The sequence below is a fragment of the Macaca fascicularis genome, chromosome 3, assembly GCF_037993035.2.
Source record: "Macaca fascicularis isolate 582-1 chromosome 3, T2T-MFA8v1.1".
Lineage (NCBI taxonomy): Eukaryota > Metazoa > Chordata > Mammalia > Primates > Cercopithecidae > Macaca > Macaca fascicularis.
Genome location: NC_088377.1, coordinates 30,345,001 through 30,362,707, shown reverse-complemented (window position 1 = coordinate 30,362,707; position 17,707 = coordinate 30,345,001). Strand labels below are relative to the sequence as shown.

The 17,707-nt window shown below is 35.7% G+C and overlaps 1 long non-coding RNA gene across 1 annotated transcript in view; it reads right to left on the bottom strand.

Annotated features, from left to right (window-relative positions):
• Nucleotides 1-17,707, bottom strand: part of LOC123572388 (uncharacterized) — a 256,100-nt gene that overhangs the window by 135,800 nt on the left and 102,593 nt on the right. The window contains exon 3 of the long non-coding RNA XR_006696931.2: nucleotides 687-782. This is a non-coding gene — a long non-coding RNA (uncharacterized lncRNA). The remainder of the gene's footprint in view (nucleotides 1-686; nucleotides 783-17,707) is intronic.

Genomic DNA, 17,707 nt, shown 5'->3' with positions numbered 1-17,707 from the left:
TGTCATATTTTATAGTCATGAATTTGTGTTTGCATTGTCAATGAGAAAGGATTATCAAATCACACATAGCTCCAAATTAAAATTGGCCAAAACCCAGGGACACCGCAAGACAAAGGCAAACATGTTAGCTCATCACAATGTAATATAACTCTTATAGTTCTGAAATATTCAAGGGATTGTGTACTTCCCCAATAAATAGGATGATAAACCAGTAAGTAGAATAATACTTTGGGATCAGTGCCAAAATAATATGTATTACTTTAACTTAAGAAAAATTCAAATTCAGAAAGATAAATTTGTATGTCCTCACCTATATGTGGAAGCTAAAAATACGGAACTCGCCGAAGTAGAAACTGGAATGGTGGTTACCAGAGGCTGGGGGTGGGGAAAGGCAAGGTGATGATCAAAGAATATAATGTTTCAACTAGATGGGAGGAATAAATGATAGTGTTTGAGGTGATGGATATTAATTAGCTTGAGCCAATCATTCCACATTGTATACACATATCACAGCATCATTTTTTACCTTATGAATATATACAGTTATAACTTGCCAATATCCAATTAAAAAGTTAAAAAAAATATAAAGAGGCAAATTTTTCTTTTCAATTATTTTGTATAAATGAAGATCCTTTTTAAAAAATAGTTTCTTGCCTTTTGTTAGTCTCATTAACAAAAAAACTTACATTAATGACAGTAGCTGAAAGGGCACGTTCCAGTGGGTCACCAAGACTGCTTATTGGAGAATGTACAGCCAGGAGTCCACGGAGAGGCAATGTAATCTGGGGGTTACGAAGGCAAATATGAGTAAGTCAGATACAGCCTTGACCCTGGCTTTCATATGTAATTGCTGCATGTCTATTTTCATCTCTGAGCCTTGACTTTCCTATTTCTAAAGTGGATATTATAATGGTATCTACTGTATTCATCCTGCTGAAAGAAATACATGGTGTAATATGTGCAAAATAATTAGCAGAGGGTCCAGGTTATCATAAATTCTAAATAAATCTTAGATTTTATTTTGTGTTTAATATTTTTACTATTACAAAAGTGGCCCAAGTCAGAGCTTCATTATAACTTGGAAATTTTTTTTATCACTGAGCTGACATGTTTGAGTCTTTCATTAACGAAGAATAGTTTTCACAGGTAGGTGACTACATAGGTAATTTGATGACAACTGAAGTCATAAAAAGAGAAGACTTTTAAAAATGTTCTCATGATATTGAAGCAAAAGGAGCACCACACAGGGAGATGGGGTACAGGAGTGCTAGTCCTGACTCTCTTACTAAATTGCTGAGTGATGTACAAGTTGTTTAGGGGCCTTAGTTTCCTTAATCAATATACAGATTTTTATTGTCACTTCCAGTTCAAACATCATATGATTGGGTTGCGTAGGACTGTGAAGTCAGAAAACTCTTCCTTTTGTTTGGTACACAGAGAACTTGGCCAATTTTTCTGTGATGTGTCTTAGGGTGCTCTGGAAGCACTTCTTATCATGGAAATTCTTGTGCAAGGGACTTTTTTTTTTTTATGGGAATGTTCCTAGGAAAAATGTGTAAGGGAGTAAGGAAAGAAGGAGAAAGAAAGAGGAAGAAGCTAAGTAGCGATATGGTTTAGGTGAAGTCTTGCTCCAAACTGATCTTGTGGGGAACTCTGGAACATAAACTACACCACAACATCTACCTCACTTTTTAGATAAGAAAGGAGGACTTTATCCCCGCAGAGGTCACCTGGATGCCCAAGGCTGGGGGTAAGGCGGCTCCGGTTACCCAAGATCTAAGCAGCAGAACCTTTGTCAACCGGTAAAAGAAATTGCTAAGTACTCAGAAGAGGCACCAGCCACTCTAGTGCATTGCTTGATGTGCTGCATACTGAAAGCGCTTGAACTTACACAACAGCTTCCATAAATCAGCCTCATCATTATAGGATATCACTGTGCAACATTTCCTGTTTTACTGGGCAGATGCTATAAACTTTTTAAAATTGTTTGCTTGATCTTTCCTAACTTATGGTTACAAAGTTCACCATCTCCTCTATTTTCTGAGGGTCACAAGGCCCTTCAACTGATTGGAAGGCAATTTAAGGAGATGATCTTTGGATGTACTTGTGTATTAGAAAAATCTAGACATTGAAACCAAAGTAGGGTGTGGAAGCCCTTAGGAACTGACCATCAGTCACGTCCCTCTTTTCTTCCTGAAAAGCGATTCTTATATTTTTATTCTAAAACATTATCTTCCTTTTCCACAGCAAGTGTCAACTTCATCAGAAGTATACATTATGCTAAGAAAGTACCTTTTGAAAGAAAAATGTGAAACCCAGACATCAAGTTTTTCTTTTAAAATAGGTAAAGAGGTGGATGCTCATGTTTTAAACTAACAAGTAAAACATCGTTTTGGATACCAAGATCACCGCTCATTCTACTGTAACACGTGATCTAGTAAGAGACTGCATGGCATTTCAGTGGCTGTTGACTTCCAACCTCTCTGGTCTAGCATAAATCCTGAGAGAGTGTGACACATTTTCCTCTTAGGCTTCTAGAATAGAATATCCCTGGTTTTCATTTTCTTTGAGATAAATTATGTTACACTGGACTCTCTTACATTATTTCAGTCAAAGTGTCTTCCTTCAAGTACTGATTTATTTCCATCATTGTGGCAAGATATAGTAGATGACAAAAGTTAAGAAGCTTTTACCTATAAAACAAATTACTGGAAGTTTTTCTAGTAAGAAAGGGAAATTAGATCCAAAGTTGGATATCACCTTTTAGACCTAATATGTCCTATTAATAAAATTTGCATAAATTTTTAAAGAATTTAAATTATATCTAAATGTATATAAGTTAGTCCTGATTTGGTTTGAAGGGTAGAGTTTATTTATTTATTTATTTAACTTGTGGGATTATTTTCTCTTCTCTCTTTCTTCTTTCTTTTTTCTTTCTCTTCTTTCTTCTTCCTTTCTTAGGAGACACAAATTTACATAAAGAATATCACTATTATTCAGTTTTTAAATGTATTAACTCTAAAAGCTTTGAAATATTAAGCAATGAATTTCATTTCATAGTTTATGAACAAATGTGAATTTCACAATTACTTTGATGTGTAGGGTTTGTTTTCTGGCTAAGACATTTGTGGTAAGTTGAATGCTCACTGTGCAGAGTTAATTCTTTTTAACTACATTAAATTTTCATTATAACTGCTCATATAAAACTAATGCCACTTCGCTATAGCAGAAAGTGCTCATATCACCGTATGGCTCACAAAACTGTTTCTCTGTTAATATCTTACCTTATTTTCAGGCACCTATAAAATACTCATGAACATTTATTCAATATTGAAATGTAACATAAATATCATTCCAAAAGCAAGTTTTATTTTTCTTAACCTTCAGTCTTTAAATGAGAAAGGGAAAAAAACAGATGTCTTCTCCCCCAGCAGAGCACATTTCAGAAACAAATACGCTACATCTGTTTAAGCTGGCATGGATGGGGCCCTGCAGGGTAATGCATTACTTCAGATTTCAAAACTGACAGTCTTCAGACTAGTGGTTCTCCATGCTGCAAATAAAGATTTTATTTTCCAATGATATTTATTTAGGATTTTTTTTGCTAGGTGAATTGAGCTTGAGAGTTTATGAATTCTACTAAAGCAATTATCTCCCCAACTCAGAAGGAGCTGCTAGAACCTCTCATGTGAGTACCACACAGCCAGCAGGTTCCCTCATCATAGATCATCACAATAGGCATTTTGGTGGTTTATTTGGAAGGCATTTTTATGCTAAATCCCATTTTTCAATACTTTGCAACTTCTTCAAAAGCTTTTCTTTAGCCTTAATGTGGAGTTAAGAGCAATTTATCCATTTTTTGAGAGATTGATGCATGAGTAAAGCATTTCTCAGGGTATTTGAAGACTGGATAATATCAAATTAGGCCATGATAAAATATAGTTGAATCTAGCATTTTAAATTGAAGAACCGTATGAAAGCACTGAATTCAGATATTTTGATTCTGAAGAATACACAGGGAATATTTCGCATTCACAAAGGATTTTCTTCCTAACCCCTCTTTCCCTATATCCACCATTCCCCAAACACAAACATGCACACATTCTTTTGAAGTATGTGAAGGCGAAATCATAGCAGGCATACCCCTCAGTCTATGCCTGTGGGCATGATTTGAAACAGAAACCTTGAGGGGGTTTATTTCTGTTAAAATGCATAGACAAGTCCATGGTTTTTTCAAATTTGCACACAAAAACTCAATACAAGGGGAGTCAATACATGTTTATATGTATGTACAAACATATACAGGAACTTATTAATATATAATATATTTACGCTACTGGCAGAGACAGGCAATTAAACAATGTGCAATTGAGCATGTAAAACTGAGGTCCGGTCACCAGATGGAAGTGTATTTGGGGACAAGTCTGCCAACTTGTGCTATACGCAATATGCTTATACTCAGAAAATACATCATCCATGAAAGGAATGAAATGAAAGTTTGCTTTCTTTATTCAGTTTCAACAGGAGTAGTGTTTTGATGAGTTTTCTTTTTTTGTATTGCTTTCATTACAGGAGAAAAAGCAATAATGCCCTAATTGCCAGAAAACGTGCATACAACATAAGAGTTGGGAATCTGAGCTTTTGAAAGCCATACCAGAGATTTTCTCTAATACCTTTATTTTCAAAGTGTCTTTCCCCAAGGGGACAACATATCTCTGCAGACTTCATCTCATTGATCCTCACATGATCATTGTTAAGGAGTCAGGAAGGCTAGGACTTCTGTAGATTCCACCAGTGAAACAGACAGACAATAGCCATTAGAATGACTTGATTGAAATTATAGAGTAAGTTGGGAGCACAGCTGGTGCAAGAATCTGGGTCTGCTGTTTGCCAGAGCTTTCTTCTATCCGACAGAACATATTGCCTAAAGCTGAGAATCCCACAGTGTCCTTGATTACGTATTTTCAAATTATAGCTCACTTTAGAGATTCCTATTAAAAATGGAGTATGGCAGCAGGCCTGGAAATCATTTAGGAAACCCCAGGTTTCAAGCGGGTGGGAGATTTAAGAAGCAGGGCTGCAGGGATGAAATATCTAAAACACGGGTGGGGATGGAATGTCTAAATGGCGGTCTACTGGATCTTTCTGCATAGAGGGCATCATGCTAGGTACTCTGCTGGTTAATCAGAAAGATGCAGAAGGTATTCCCCAGGAGTTTATTTATTTACTTGACAAGGGTCTTCTTGTGAAAGCCTCATTTCTTGCAAAAGCCTTCCTGTAAGTTGCTGGAGAAGGCAGATGAAGACTAGGACGATATATAGCTATTTTAGAAGCCCAAGGGCAGCTTGAAATGAACTCCCTCATAAAGTAGAGGGGAGAGCTCTCTTGGGAAGAATTCAGTAGGCTCCCTCTTGTCTCACTTGGATTTTTTTAAGATGTAGTCTAGTAGGAATAGACATTTCCCTCATGAATTATTGATAGCCTAAAGCAGTTTTAATTGTTTTTCCTTTCAGTGCTATATAGAGAAACTCAATAATGATTCTCACTGCAATATTAGCATATATTTTAGCATGCCATAATACCGAGGGAAAGCACCTAATTTTCCTGAAACAATATGCTTCTTTAACTTTGAGAAATATGATTTAAATTAGTAATAAAAATGAGAAGTGATCCAACTTAGATTATAAAATTGCTTTCTGTACTGAAATATTCTGTAGGAAAAGAAGAAAAGAATACATTTATGTACAATTTAATTTAATCATGTGAAAGCATAGTTAAACATTGAAATATGGGATTTGTAGATATCAGATAAATTTCACTACTACATGAGGGTCTTTTCTTGGTCACAGATTTTAACTCTTTATATAACTTTTTTTCAAGCATGAATATGCACAATGTAGTGAACCTTTGCCACAAAACAAACAAAAAAGAAAAAACACTGAAATATAACTATCTATAGTCCCACTCTCAAAAAATAACAACTCTTAATATTTTGATGTATACTTCTAGTCCTTTTCATTTTACATACATTTATTTTTAAATAATATTCTATTACACTTTTATAGTCTGCTTCTCCCTCTTATTAATATGCTATCAATGGCTTTCCATTAAAAAAATTATTCTACAATGGGATTTTTACACTATGAATTGCAATGTATCATAAGGATGTTTATAATTTACAAATTATTCTTCAACTTAGGTAAATAATTCCAGTTTTTTTACTATTGTGATAAACATCATTATTAACTGATCCTAGTACATATTTCTCATCTCTTCTAGAATTCCTTAAAGTCAGTGTTATAAATACCAATATAGAAGCACATAAATACTTGGCCTTTTGTGAGTTTATGTCAAATTATTGATTAGGGAGAGACTTCTGGTTCCAAAATGGCAGCATAGAAGCAACCTGGCTTCACTTTCTACAAGAGAAAACCAAAAACAAATATATAGTGCTGGAATTATCAGCAGCAGTATCACACAACTCAAATACGATAAGGCAACAGTGCCTGGACTGACAGAGATATGAAAAAGCTTTGAGTAGATGGTAAGAGAATTAGACTTTCATCTCCACAACACCCTTCTTCCCAATCTGCCCAGCACCAAGTACACAGAAAGCTTCTTCCTGACTCGTGGTTTTTACATTTGAAAAAGGGAGATTAAGGTGGACAACTAGCTTCCCCACCATCTTGGGTTCCTTGGCAGGAGACCTGTCCCTGTTTCAAGTCAAAGAAAGCATGGCGAGTGCCTGAAGGGTGAAATATGCCTGCGGACAGCCAGAGACAAAAGTGGAAGGTGGGACTATCATTCCCAGCTCTGAAAACTCTGCTCTATAACTCAGCCAATGGAGAGACATTAAAAAAAATCATTAACCAGAAACAAGTGGGATTTATCCCAGGGATGCCAAAGATGGCTCAACAAACACAGAACCAAGAATAAAACCGCATGATCATTTCAACAGGTTCTGAAAAAGCGTTTGATGAAATTCAAAATCCCTTTATGGCAAAAATCCTAACAAAACTGAGTATAGAAAGATCATACTTCAAAATGATAAAGGTCATATATGACAGACCCACAGTTAACATCATACTTAACAGAAAAAACTGAAAGGCTTTACTCTAAAATTTGGAGCAAGACAAAGATGCCCACTTTCACCACTTTTATTCAAAATAATACTGGAAGTCCCAGTCAGAACAATTAGGCAGGAGGAAGGGCATTCAAGTTGGAAAGAAAAAGTCATATTATCCTTGTTTGTAGATGACATCGTCTTATACTTAGGAAAACCTAAAGACTCTACCAAATACTTGTTAGAACTGATAAATGAATTCAGTAAAATTACAAGACACAAAATTAGCATACAATTATCAGTAGCATTTATACATGTCAATAGTGAGCAATCTAAAGAAAAATCAAGAAAGAAATCTAATTTTAAGTAGCTACAAGGAATATAGAATGCTAGGAATGAACTTAACCAAAGAAGTGAAAGATACATACAAGCAAAACTATAAAACACTGATGAAAGACATTTAAGAAGACATACAAAAATGAAAAGATATTCTGTACTTATGAATTAGAAATATTCATATTATTAAAACGATAACAGTACCCAAGAAAATTTACATATTCAATGCAATCCCTATCAAAATACCAATGACATTCTTCTCAGCTGTAGAAAAAGCAATCCTACAATTTATGTGGAACCACAAAGACTCTGAATAGGCAAAGCAATCCTGAGCAACAGCAACAAAAAAAGCAAAACTAAAGACATTACACCACTGGACACCAAAAAATACTACAAATCTCTAGTGACTAAATCAGCACAGTATTGGCATAAAAGCAGACACACAGAACAATGAAACAGAATAGAGAACCCAGATATTAATCCATGCACTTCCAGCTACCTCGTCTTCGACAAAGACCCCAAAAACATACAATGAGGAAAGGACAGTCTCTTTAATAAATGGTGCTGGGAAAACTGGATAAACCATATGTAGAAAAACAAAACAAGACCTCTATCTCTCACTATATACAAAAATCGACTCAAAAATTAAGTAAAGATTTAACTCTAAGCCTTGAAACTTTGAAATTACTAGAAGAAAACATTGGGAAAACACTCCAAGACATTGGTCTAGGCAAAATTTTTTGTGTAAGCCTAGGCAACCAAAGCAAAAAAAAGACAAATATATATATTTTTTCCACGCCAGAAGTCTGTTTATTTTGCAAAGGAAGAGTCCAGAAAACCATATGGAATGCAATTGATGATGATATTTAGTTCAGAACGTGCAAGAACAGAATAAATAATAAATTATTAAGACATGATACAGAATCACTGAGAATTAAGTTTAAAATACTTTAAAAAGTTTTTAAAATTACAGATTGATATAATCATTTTAAAATGAATCTTATATAAAACGAAAATCAGAATAGTGTATCGGATTATGAAATGAAGTTACGATGGAAAACAATTATGCACAGGACATTGATGAAACTAAATTCTCTATACTAAATAAATTAATCAGGAAGAATTACATGAAACATTATGACTGAATGAGAATAGAAAATATCACAGGCTTAAACTATGTAAATGATATTACATGATTAATCTTTAATATGGATGTGAAAGGTGACATAAACATTAAATTAACACTAGATTGCAATGTTAAGGAAATAAGGGATAGAACTAACAATGTGAGAGAAATAAGTGTCTCATCTGTCTCCACGTCCTGTTGAATCCTCCCATAAAATACGTCTTAGATTAAAAGACAAATATTTTTATCTATTTATGTAAAACTGAGAAGCTTCTGCACAGCTAAGGCAACAATCAACAAAGGGATGACCTGCAGTATCAGAGACATTATTTGCAAACTATCCATCTGACAAGGGATTACGAACCAGATTATATATGGAGCTCAAACAACTTAGTAGCAAAAATTATGATAATAATAATTATCCATCTGAAAAACGGGGAAAATATCTGAATAGATATTTCTCAAAAGATGACACACAAGTGGTCAACAGGTATATGGAAATATGCTCAACATCACTAATTATCAGAGAAATGCAAATCAAAACCAAAATGAGATATCACCTTACCCTAGTTAAAATGCTTTTATTAAAAAGAAAGAATAACAGATGCTGGCAAGGATGTGAAGGAAGGAGAACTCTAATACACTGTTGGTAGGAATGTAAATTAGTACAGCCACTACGAAAAATTATGTGGAGGTTTCTTAAAAAACTTAAAATAGAGCTCCATATGATCTAGCAATTCTGCTAATGAGCATAAAAGAAAGGAAATCAATATATTGAAGAGATATCTGCACTTCCATGTTAATTACAGCACTATTCACAATAGTCAAAATACGAAATCAATTTAAGTGTCCATCAGTGAATAAATGGATAAAGAAACTGTAGTATATATAAACAATGGAATATTTTTCAGCCACAAAAAATAAAATCATGTGATTTGCAGCAACATGGATGGAACCTGAGTTCATTATGTTAAGTGAAATAAGCCAGACACAGAAAGAAAAATATCATATTTTCACTCACGTGTGTGAGCTAAAAAGTGAAGCTAGATATTAGATTGGTAGTTATCAGAAGCTGTGAAGGGTAGTGAAAAGGGGCTGATGAAAAGAAGTTGATTAATGAATACAAATATACAGCTTGATACAAGAAATACAACCTAGTGTGAGATCAGTAGACTGACTACAGTTTACAATAATGTTGTATATTTCAAAACTGCTGGAAAAGAATCATTTGGATGTTTCTAGCATAGAAAAAAAACAAATATTTAAGGTTATAGATATCTCAGTTACACTGATTTGATCTTCAGAAAGTATATGAATATATCAAATTACCACGTGTACCCTGAAAAATACGTGGATCAACTTAAAAATATTTTATATATTTTTAGGTCTGTCATAAGCCTTATTGTGGTAACCATCTACACTCTCTCCCAAAATGATCTCATCTACCCCCTTAGCATTATTACATCTACCAAATGTATATATCCAGCCCTGAACTTTCTTCTGGATACAGACTCATGTATCCCTCTCCCTATTTGATGTCTCTATCTTGCTGTACCACAAGCATGTAAAATGTGACACATCCAAAACTGACTCTTGATGTTTCTCTTTTCCTAAATCTTTTCCTTTTTAATGTTTTTCTTACCATTAATAGCAGCTACAATTTCCTCTAAGTTGCTTAAGTCAAGAAAATGGAAAACATTTTTGATTATTATCTTTCTCTCTCTTCAATAGTCAATCCATCTTAAGCCATCTAATGCTATCATTGTTTTCTGTATGGCATTGCTTGTTACTAAGAAAGTCTCCCTGTCATCTTTACAAAAGAAAGAATTTAGATTTGTATAATCCAAGGTCTGTAACTGTATTGTCTTTGTGTATTTCCTGATGCCATTTTCTTTTGGAAGTATTATTAAAATATTATAAATCGTAGGAATTTCATTTCCATGTACTCTAAAGATATCTAATTAAAACAGGCAGATTTATTATCAAAAAGTAGAAAGATTGGTTAATAATCAAAGGAAGAGAACTTGGTTTGGTATGGCTTAGAGGAAATGGGCCTTCTTTGATGTTAACATTTGTTTAAAGGAGCCTGAAAGCATAATGGCATAAGAAGGTGAAAGGAAAGGCAGTGATCTGCTTACTTGTACAAAGCTTCACGAGCTTCTTTTATTATTATTATTATTATTATACTCCTCAAGAAACCTATAAAGGTATAGATCTTTCCCTTTCGTAACTAAAACATAATAGACATTTTAGTGATAAACTCCTTACCCCATTTTTTTTAGCTTAATGCATTCTAAGTTCCACAGCTTAATGCTAGGAAAAATAAAATATTCTGGAGGGAAAGGATGACACATAAGTCCCCTAGCCTGACCAAAAGTCTGATAAGATTATTTCATTGTACAAATGTTAAATATTTCTTGAAAAAATCCTAACTGGTATACATTTGCCTTTCTCAGAAGGAGACTAATATACTCCATTGTCTAGTTTATTTCATTTTAAAAAGATAAGTTAAAATTTTTTTTGCTTTGAATGTATTGTTCCTTAAAGAAAAAAAGTTCCTCTCTGCACTTTAAGAAAAATCAAACTATGATGATAAAGTTTGATGGCTAAACATGAAATAATTTTTTGAGGCTGGGTGCTGTGGCTCAAGGCCTGTAATCCCAGAACTTTGGGAGGCCGAGGCGGGTGCATCACGAGGTCAGGAGATCGAGACCATCCTGGCTAACACGGTGAAACCCCGCCTCTTCTAAAAATACAAAACATTAGCCAGGAGAGGTGGTGAGCGCCTTTAATCCCAGCTACTCAGGAGGCTGAGGCAGGAGAATGGCGTGAACCCGGGAGGCAGAGCTTGCAGTGAGCAGAGGTCGCACCACTGCACTCCAGTTTGTGAGACAGAGAGAGACTCCATCTCAAAAAAAAAAGAAGGAAGGAAGGAAGGAAGGAAGGAAGGAAGGAAGGAAGGAAGGAAGGAAGGAAGGAAGGAAGGAAGGAAGGAAGGAAGGAGGGAAAGAAAGAAAGAAAGAAAGAAAGAAAGAAAGAAAGAAAGAAAGAAAGAAAGAAAGAAAGAAAGAAAGAAAGAAAGAAAGAAAGAAAGAAAGGAAGGAAATAATTTTTTGAAATAGTCATTTGGCTATACCTCATTTAATAGTTATTAAATGAGCTAATGGAAGCTTCTTTGTGGAACTCAGGCAGCCCAGAAGAGTGGGTTTCACCCAGAGCAGAACACCCCTTCACCAAGGGACAGCCAAAGTGCTTTGTTAAATGGGTTCTAGTTCCCATAACCCCCTAACTGGGTGAGATCCGCCAACAGGTGTAACCAGATACCCTATACAGGGGCCTTCCTACTGGTATCAGGTTGGTGCCTCTTGAGGTCGGAGATCCCAGGGGAAGGAGTAGGCACCCATCTTTGCTGTTCTCCATTTTCTTACGGTGACATATCTAGGTGCAGAAGCAACTCAGATGAATAGGGCCTAAAGTGAACCCCCAGCAAACCGCAGAAGCGCTACAGAAGAGGAACCTGACTACTGAAAGAAAAATAAGCAAACAGAAAGCAACAACAGCATCAACAAGAAAAGTCCCCACAAAAACCTCATCCAAGGATCAGCAACCTTGGAAATCAAAACTAGACAAACTCATGAAGAAGAGAAAGAATTGATGAATAAATGCTGAAAACCCAAGTGACCAGAGTGCCTCTTCTCCCCCAAATGACAGAAACACCTCCCCAGCAAGGGCTCAGAGCTGGATGGAGGATAAGATGTATGAATTGACAGAATCAGGCTTCAGAAGGTGGGTAGTAACAAACTTCGCTGACATAAAGGAGCATGTTCTAACCCAATGCAAAGAAGCTGAGAACCATGATACAAGGTTACAGGAGCTGCTAACTAGAATGACCAGTTTAGAGAGGAACATAAATGACCTAATGGAGCTGAAAAACACAGTACGAGAACTTTGTGAAACATACAAGTATCAATAGCTGAATCGATCAAAAGGAAGAAAGAATATCAGAGCTTCAAGACTATCTTGCTGAGGTAAGGCTGGCAGACAAGATTAGAGAAAAAAGAATGAAAAGGAGCAAACAAAATCTCCGAGAATTATGGGACTATGTAAAAAGACTGAACCTACGACTGATTGGAGTACCTGAAAGAGACAGGGAGAATGGAACCAAGTTGGAAAACATACTTCAGGATATCATCCAGGAGAATTTCCCCAACCTAGAAAGACAGGACAACATTCAAATTCAGAAAATACAGAGAATTCCAGTAAAATACTCCATGAGAGGATCAGTCCCAACATACATAATCATCAGATTGTCCAAGGTCAAAATGAAAGAAAAAAAAAAATAGAAGTTAAGGGCAGCTAGAGAGAAAGGCCAGATCACTTACAAAGGGAAGACCATCAAACTAACAGGGATCGCTCAGCAGGAACTCTACAAGTCAGAAGACAGTGGGGGCCAATATGAAACATTCTTAAAGAAAAGAGTTTTCAACCCAGAATTTCATATCTGGCCAAACTAAGCTTCATAAACAAAGGAGAAATAAAATCCTTTTCAGACAAGCAAATGCCGAGGGAATTCATCACCACCAGGCATGCCTTCCTGAAGGAAGCACTCGACGTGAAAAGGAAAAAGCAGTTCCAGCAACTACAAAAACACATTAAAATACAAAGACACTGTGAAGAAACTGCATCAACTAGTGTGCAAAATAACCGGCTAGCATCATTATGACAGGATCAAATTCACACATAACCTGAATGTAAATGGGCTAAATGTCCCCATTAAAAGATGCAGACTGGAATATTTGATAAAGAGTAAAGACCCATCAGTGTGCTATATTCAGAAGACCCATCTCACGTGCAAAGACACACACCGGTTCAAAATAAAGGGATGGAGAAATATTTACCAAGCAAATAGAAAACAAAAAAAAAAGGCAGGGATTGCAATTCTAGTCTCTGATAAAACAGACCTTAAACCAACAAAGATAAAAAAGACAAAGAAGGGCGTTACATAATGGTTAAGGGATCAATTCAACAGGAAGAGCTAACTATTGTAAATATATATGCACCCAATACAGGAACACCCAGATTCATTAAAAAAAAAAAAAAAAAAGAAGTTCTTTGAAACCTGCAAAGAGACTTAGACACCCACACAATAATAGTGGGAGACTTCAACACTCCACTGTCAATATGAGACAGATCAATGAGACAGAAAATTAACAAGGATATTGAGGACTTGAGCTCAGTTCTGGATCAAGTGTACCTAACAGATATCTACAGAACACTCTACCCCAAAACAACACAATACACATTCTTCTTAGTGCCACATGGCACTTATTCTAAAATTGACCACATAATTGGAAGTAAAACACTCCTCAGCAAATGCAGAAGAACTGAAATCATAACAAACAATCTCTCAGACCACAGTGCAATCAAATCAGAGCTCAAAATTAATAAATTGGCTCAAAACCACACAACTACATTAAAATTGAACAACCTGCTCCTGAATGAATCCTGGGTAAATAATGAAATTAAGGAAGAAACCAAGAAGTTATTTGAAACCAGTGAGAACAAAGACACAATGTACCAGAATCTCTGGGATGCAGCTAAAGCATTGTTAAGAGAGAAATTTAAGGCACTAAATGCTCACATCAGAAAGCTATAAAGATCTCAAACTGACACTTTAACATCACAACTAAAAAAAATAGAGAACCAACAGCAAACAAATCCAAAAGCTAGCAGAAGACAAGAAATAACTGAGATTGGAGTGGAACTGAAAGAGATGGAAACACACAAAAAACCCTTAAAAAATCAATGCATCCAAGAGCTGTTTATTTTTTGAAAAAATTAATAAAATTTGTAGACCGCTAGCTAGACTAATAAAGAAGAAAAGACAGAAGAATCAAATAGACACAAAAAAGATAAAGGGGCTATCAACACTGATCCCACTAAAATACAAACAAACATTAGAGAATACTATAAACACCTCTTTGCAAATAAACTAGAAAATCTAGAAGACATGGATAAATTCCTGGACACATACACCCTCCCAAGACTAAACCAGGAATAAGTCAAATCCCTGAATAGACAAATAACAAGTTCTGAAATTGAGGCAGTAATTAATAGCCTACCAACCAAAACAAGCCCAGGACCACATGGATTCACAGCCAAATTCTACCAGAGATAAAAAAAGGAGCTTGTACCATTCCTTCTGAAACTATTCAAAATGGTTGAAAAGGAGGGACTCCTCCCTAACTCATTTTATGAGGTGAGCATTATCCTGATTCCAAAACCTGGCAGAGATGCAACAACAACAAAAGAAACTTCAAGTCAATATCGCTGATGAACATCAATGTGAAAATCCTCAATAAAATACTGGCAAACCAAATTCAGCAGCACATCAAAAAGCTTATCGACCACGATCAAGTTGGCTTCATTCTTGGGATGCAAGGCTGGTTCAACATATGCAAATCAATAAACATAATCCATCACAGAAACAGAACCAGTGACAAAAACCACATGATTATGTCAATAGATGCAGAAAAGGCCTTGGATAAAATTCAACATTGCTTCATGTTAAAAACTCTCAATAAACTAGGTATTGATGGAACATATCTCAAAATAATAAGAGCCAATATTATACTGAATAAGCAAAAGCTGGAAGCATTCCCTTTGAAAATCAGCACAAGACAAGGATGCCCTCTCTCACCACTCCTATTCAACATAGTATTGGAAGCTCTGGCTAGAACAATCAGGCAAGAGAAATAAATAATCGGTATTCGAATAGAAGGAGAAGAAATCAAAATGCCTCTGTTTACAGACACATGATCCTATATCTAGAAAACATCATCATCATCTCAGTCCAAAAGCTCCTTAAGCTGACAGGCAACTTCAGCAAAGTCTGAGGATACAAAATCAATGTGCAAAAATCACAAGCATTTCTACACACCAACAAAATACAAGCAGAGAGCCAAATCATGAATGAACTCCCATTCACAATTGCTACAAAGAGAATAAAATAAGTAGGAATACAGCTAACAAGGCACATGAAGGACCTCTTCAAGAAGAACTACAAACCACTGCTCAAGGAAATAAAACAGGATGCAAACAAATGGAAAAAAATTCCATCCTCATGGATGGGAGGAATCAATATTGTGAAAACGGCCATACTGCCCAAAGTAATTTATAGATTCATGCTATTCCCATCAAACTACCATTGACATCCTTCACAGAATTAGAAAAAAAATACTTTGAAATTCATATGGAATCAAAAAAGAGCCGTATAGCCAAGACAATCCCAAGCAAAAAGAACAAAGCAGGAGGCATCACACTACCTGACTTCAAACTATACTTAAGCTGACAGGCAACAGTAACCAAAACAGCATGGTACTGGTACCAAAACAGACATATAGACCAATGAAGCAGAATAGAGCCCTCAGAAATAAGATCATACATTTACAACTATTGGATCTTTGACAAACCTGGGAAAAACAGGCAATGGGGAGAGGATTCCTTATTTAATAAATGATGCTGGGAGAACTGGCTAGTCATATGCAGAAAACTGAAACTGGACCCCTTCCTTACACCTTATACAAAAATTAACTCAAGATGGATTAAAAACTTTAATGTAAAACCCAAAACCATAAAAACCCTAGAATAAAATCTAGGCAAAACCATTCGGGACATAGGCATGGGCAAAGATTTGAAGCAATTGCAACAAAAGCTAAAATTGACAAATGGGATCTAATTAAACTAAAGAATTTCTGCACAGCAAAAGAAACTATCATCAGAGCAAACAGGCAACCTAGAGAATGGGAGAAAATGTTTGCAATCTACCCATCTGACAAAGGTCTAATATCCAGAATTTACAAGGAACTTAAATAAATTTACAAGAAAAAAACAACAACCCTATCAAAAAGTGGGCAAAGGGCATGAACAGAAACTTCTCAAAAGAAGATATTTATATGTCCAACAAACATGAAAAAAAAGCTCAACATCACTAATCATTAGAGAAATGCAAATCAAAACCACAATGCGATACCATATCATGCCAGTCAGAATGATTATTAAAAAGTCAAGAAACGACAGATGCTGGCAAGACATAGGAGAAACAGGAATGCTTTTACACTGTTGGTGGGAATGTAAATTAGTTCAACCATTGTGGAAGACAGTATGGCGATTCCTTAAGAATCTAGAACCAGAAATACCATTTCACCCAGAAATACCATTACTGGGAATATGCCCAAAGGAATATAAATCGTTGTATTATAAACATCTATGTTCATTGCGGCACTACTAACAATAGCAAAGACAAGGATCCAACCCAAATGCCCATCAATGATAGACTGGATAAAGAAAATGTGTTACATATACACCATGGAATATGCTGCAGCCATAAGTAGGAATGAGATCATATCCTTTGCAGGGGCATGGATGATGTTCAAATCCATCATCCTCAGCAAACTAACACAGGAACAGAAAACCAAACATTGCATGTTCTCACTCATAAGTGGGAGCTGAACAATGAGAACACATGGACACAGGGAGGGGAACATCACACACTGGGGCCTGTCGGAGGGGAAAGGGAAGGGAGAGCATCAGGAAAAATAGCTAATGCATTCAGGGCTTAATACCTAGGTGATGGATTGATAGGTGCAGCAAACTACCCTGGCACACATTTACCTGTGTAACACACCTGCACGTTCTGCACATGTATCCTGGAACTTAAAATAAAATAAAATATTCTTTAAAATATTTAACATTTGATAAATGAATACCGAAGAATTATAAGTATCCTCATTTATGTAACATTTATTTTAATCAAAGTAAATCTTTCAATGAATTAAGTTGCTTTGGAATTTTGGCTTAAAGAAATTATGCATCTTTTCTTTGACCTTATCCCCATGAAGAACATAATATATAAGTCAGTTTCTGACGAATCAGAATCCACCCTAACAGTAGTTTCAAACCGCAATAATTTATTATTTCATATGATGCTTCTTGTCTGAGCTGTTTCAGCTGAAGGTGGATGGTCTAGGATGGCTTCAGGCAGTTGACTCAATGTCACCTTGGGTGATGGAGGTGATTCAGCTATAATCATCCAGGAGGCTAGTCAGGGCTTGTTCACATGATGGCAATTGCAGAATTCCAAGTACAGAAAATGAGAGCAAGCTCCAATATGCAAATCTTTT